Here is a 5,145-nt window from a genome sequence, read left to right on the forward strand (position 1 = left end):
ACCTACTCTAAATTTTTAAAGGACTTGTGCACTCTTTAAGAGGAAATCTAAAAGCCAAGTTCCTAAGAAAATTTATCTCACCGAGCAAGTCCGTGCTATTCTTAAGTATAACACTCCTCTTAAGGTTAAAGATCCTGGTGCTCCTATAATTTCTTGCATCATTGGAAACAATGTGATAGAGCAAGCACTTCTTGATCTTGGAGCTAGTGTTAATCTTATACCATACTCGGTGTATGAGAAGTTACGTCTGGGTGAGTTAAAACCTACATTAATTGTTCTACAGCTTGCTGACCGTTCTGTTAGACAACCACGAGGTATTGTTGAAGATGTACTCATAAAAGTGGACAAGTTATTCTTTCTGGTCAATTTCTTAGTACTTGATACAGAACCGGTCCACGATTCCAAAAAGTATATTCCAGTTATTCTTGGGCGTCCTTTTCTAGCCTTAGCAAATACTTACATTAACTATAGAACTGGAGCCATGGATTTATCTTTTGGAAATATGAAAGTCAAGCTAAACATCTTTAATGCTATTCATCATCCACACAATGATAGTGAATGCTTCTTTCTTGATGTTATTGATGAGTTGGTTGAGGAGTCACTCCCAACTATTTTATCCAAGGATCCTTTAGAGGCTTGTCTGAATCACTTCAATTATGAAGATTTCGATATTAAATCTTCAATAGCTGAAGTGAATTCTTTGCTCAACTCCACTCCTATCACAGATTTTCCTCCATGAAAATCTAGATTAGAGCCTCTTCCACCACTTTCTAGCATTCCGCCTATTCCTTCTTTAGAGTCTCCATTTAAGCTTAAGCTCAAGCCACTTCAGGACAAGCTTAAGTATGCTTTCTTGGGTTTAAATGACACCTTCCCGGTGACCATTGCTTCCAATCTTACAAGTTCCCAAGAAAGTAATCTCTTAAAAGTTCTTGAGCAAAATAAAGAGGCTATTGGGTGGAGTGTAGCTGATTTAAAATGAATTAGTCCCACAATTTACATGCATCAGATTCATTTAGAGGAGGATTCTCAAACATCTCAGGAGCTCCAGCAAAGATTGAATCCTAATATGAATGAGGAAGTGTTGAAGGAAGTTGTGAAGTTCCTAGATGCAGAAATAATCTACCCCATCTCAGATAGCAAAGGGGTAAGTCCTACTCAGGTAGTACCTAAGAAGACTGGTATTACTGTAGCTGAGAATTCTGAGAGAGAATTAGTTCCACAATGCACCACCATTGGATGGCATGTGTGTATTAATTACCAAAAACTTAACTCAGCTACTAGAAAAGATCATTTTCACTTCTATTCATTGATCAGATTCTAGAGCAATTGGCTGGCCAGAGCTCTTATTACTTTTTAGACGGATATTCTAGCTATAATCAGGTGGCCATTGATTATAAGGATTAAGACAAAACTACTTTCACTTATCCATTCGGTACATTTGCATATAAACGGATGCCTTTCGGATTGTGTAATGCGCCAGTAACATTCCAAAGGTGTATAATGTCTATCTTTTCGGACATGGTTGAAAAGTTTCTCGAAGTCTTTATGGATGACTTCTCTATTTTCAGATCCACATTCGACAACTGTCTCCAAAATATGTACCTCGTGCTTCAGCGTTATAAGGAAACCAATTTAATTCTTAATTGTGAAAAGAGCCATTTTATGGTTTAAGAAGGGATCATTTTAGGACATATCATTTCAGAGAGAGGTATTTAAGTTGATAAAAGTAAAGTAGATGTAATGACCCGGTCATTTTCCTCCCTTTCCTTTTTCTTAAATTTTACGGATAAATTTTTTCCATTTAATTTTCTTTTATCAGTTCCATTTCTTATCACTTAGTGTCATCTCAAGTGCTCATAAATAGTTTTTGAGACTATTTTGTATAGATTGACAACTTCCTTTAAAGACAGAGTCATTTCCACATTTTCATTTTTTCGACACATTCATTTTTCGTCCTTTTCCCTATTCTGTCTTTTCTCCGTTTGTTACTTTTTGGTACAACCTCACTTTTCATGCTCGGAGTTGGTTTTTGACTTCACGCATCTTCATCCTGAGTGGTTTCCATGAAATTCGTATCTTTACTTTTGTAAAAAAGTACTCTGGTTGCTCCCGGTGTCCATAGGGCATGGATGCATAGTTTTTCAGAATCTTTTTCTTTTATTGGGGTGTTTTCGTAAATATCTTTTGAAGATATTTTATTTCAGGGGTTTTTAAGAAAATATTTTTAAAAAATATTTTCATTCTGGGTCATTAGTGCAGTTAACCCTTTTTAGAGGGGCATTGTACAATAAACAAAAGTTATTGCAAAAATACCTCATTTTGAGCCTGGATCCTCATATAGGATTCATTTTCACATTTCTTTGAGTCGTGTAGTCTTAGAATTTTCTTCTGATCATTTTTCTCCAGTTTTAGGGTTTTTGGCCCCAATTGCTACCGAACTTGTTCGGGGCATATCTCTCTGCTCGGGACTCAGTTTTTGACGTCGTTTCTCTAGTTGTTCATATTTTCTCATTTGAAATCTTTTTTGTTAACGGAGTTTTGCCGTTTGAGCCCGTCTACTCAAATTCCACTTTTCTGGACCCGGCGGGGCCCTTTCCTTAGTAGAAAGTCTTCGGCCTTAACATTTATCGTAGGCCTCGTCGTGCTCTACCTTTCCCCCTTATTAGAACCCATTTTTGGCCAATTTTTGAGTTCGGGTTTGAAGTCAAGTTATGATTTTCATGGGGCTTCCTTGGGATTCTTGTTCACCATGTTGTCCCCGATAAAAGCTTGCAGTATCGTCGGATTCCGAGCACTTTTCTTTCGATGGGGATTTGAGATTTTCACCTCAAATTGAGGTAGGGGGTGTTATAAATTGTATTCTTGATGTATTGCATGCTATTGATGCTTATACAACTTGTATGCTTGTTTTTGTTCAAGATCTAGAAATTTATTTAAATTCGATTTAAATTCTACTTAATTGTACCTTGCTTGTTGTCCAATTTTGACTTGATATATGGCATGGCCATGAATTTATCCATAATATATATTAATTTGAGATCATTTGAATAACCTTTGAAATCTAAAGATTTAATTAATTTTAAATTAATTAAATTATACATGTTCATATCTTACTCATTTTGCACTTTTGATTGATATATGCAATCACCATGGAATTGATATTCATATATATTATTTTAAGAATTTTTGGGTAACTATTGAAAATTAGTAATTTAATTATTTTTAGGGTAATTAAATTCCACATGATTATATCTTGCTCACTTTGTAAAATTGATGTGATATTTGCAATCACCATGGAATGGACATTTACATATATTATTTTGAGAATTTTTGGATAACTTTGATTTCTAGAGAAATTAATTAATTAGGGTAATTAATTTCTACTTAGGGTTTTAATGAGTTAGCCTTGTATTTCAAGGGGTTTTTGCCTTTTTATCATGGATCGTGACTTGTTGCAACTTAGCTTCATTAATGTAGTTAATGAACTCGCACCCTTACATTGGAATGCTTTAATTGTTTAAGTATTGTTAACCAAATAATTAAATCATTTATTTTATACTAGTGGTATAATTACATCAATGGATTCCTTGTATTTTAAATCCTAATTTTGTAGTCTATTTAGATACAATCTATGATTTCTTGACATTTCACATGCCATCATAGTTGAGAACTTAGGGCATGACTTGTGTGTTCCTAAATCTTGGTTGTGTATGAAATGTGTTATAATGCATTACTTGTATCTGGATATACGCTTGGTTGTATAACTTGTTAATTTTGGGACATGGTATATCAATCAAGAATTGACATGGCTAAGACTTGGTTCTAGTACGGGAGATAGAGAGCTCCCTACACTATAGTGCGAACTAGGGGAAGGTACCCATGGGTTAGTAGCCCTAAAGTGATCCCAAGAATACGGTTTTAATCCGGGAGATATCCGAGTATCCACATTGGTTGATTTCACTCTTTAAATTTCAAGTTGCTATTCCTGAAGATTTAAACCTTGTCATATTATGTGAAATGCTCCAATCTTGTTAATTGCATTGATATTATGCCTTATTCTTGATTTCATGTATAACTCTTATTGTGTTAATCGGAATGTTCCATTCTTGTTTACTTGCATAGATATTATGCATTTTCCTTGATTTCACGCCTTGTCCTTGTCGTGTTAATTGAATTGTTTCAATCTTGTTAATTTTCTTAGTTATCTCGTTCCGTATTACTTTATGCTATCGTGACTTAGGAATGATCATATACATGTAACTTGACTTAGATTCAAGGTGGCATGGTCCACATGTAATGATTTATATCAACATGCAAAATCTCTCAACCCTTAGATCTCAAGTGATATCTCTTGAAGATATAAGGACCTTGTCGTGTTATATGGAGTATTTCCTACCTTGTTTAATTGCATGGACATGATGCTTACTTCGTGTATTTAAACCTCATACAGTATTTCTAATCTCATTAGTATACCTGTGTTTTGTATACGTACCTCACATGTTTTCATCTTCATTTAGTACACTTGTAACCGGTATGCTTATATGTCGTGTATCTCGTTTCAATCGAATGAGTAGCTTAGGATGATCCCTGAGTCTCACTCTGACATAGACGTTAGGTGGCATGACTCTTTTGAATTGTTTCAAGTTAATGTAAAAATCTATAAGAAATTGAGTCATGTATGCTTATTCTCTACAAGTAAACTTGTTTACTCACCCCGAAGTTACTGGGGGTACTGTTCAGGTACGAAGACTTGCTCCGTGGATGACTTGTAGCTTTTAGGTTTCCATTTCATGCAAATGTTAGCGTGAAATATCATTTCATAGCCTTATGTATCAAAACTTGTATTCTTTGATTCCGTATATGTAAAGTATGCATAAGTACACTCTTTTCAATGTATTTGACATGTATAAGATGAGGCTTGAGGCCAATGACATGTATCTTGTATTCTATGCATTTTCGTTTTCAAGGTTTATTATGAAAATATTGAAAAATGCTAAGTCATTGCTTCATAACTTTTGCATCGGGTGTGGGAATTCCATTCTTTTTCTTTCATAGGGTTTTTATGATCATGTATGAGGTGTTGCCAAGGGCCAAACACCATTTCACTCTAGGTTTTGTATTGTGGTTCAATTTATAGTATTT

This window comes from Cornus florida, unplaced genomic scaffold (genome assembly GCF_030987335.1).
Source record: "Cornus florida cultivar Cherokee Brave unplaced genomic scaffold, ASM3098733v1 CherokeeBrave_3.0.0_Hap2_Chr03, whole genome shotgun sequence".
Taxonomy (NCBI): domain Eukaryota; kingdom Viridiplantae; phylum Streptophyta; class Magnoliopsida; order Cornales; family Cornaceae; genus Cornus; species Cornus florida.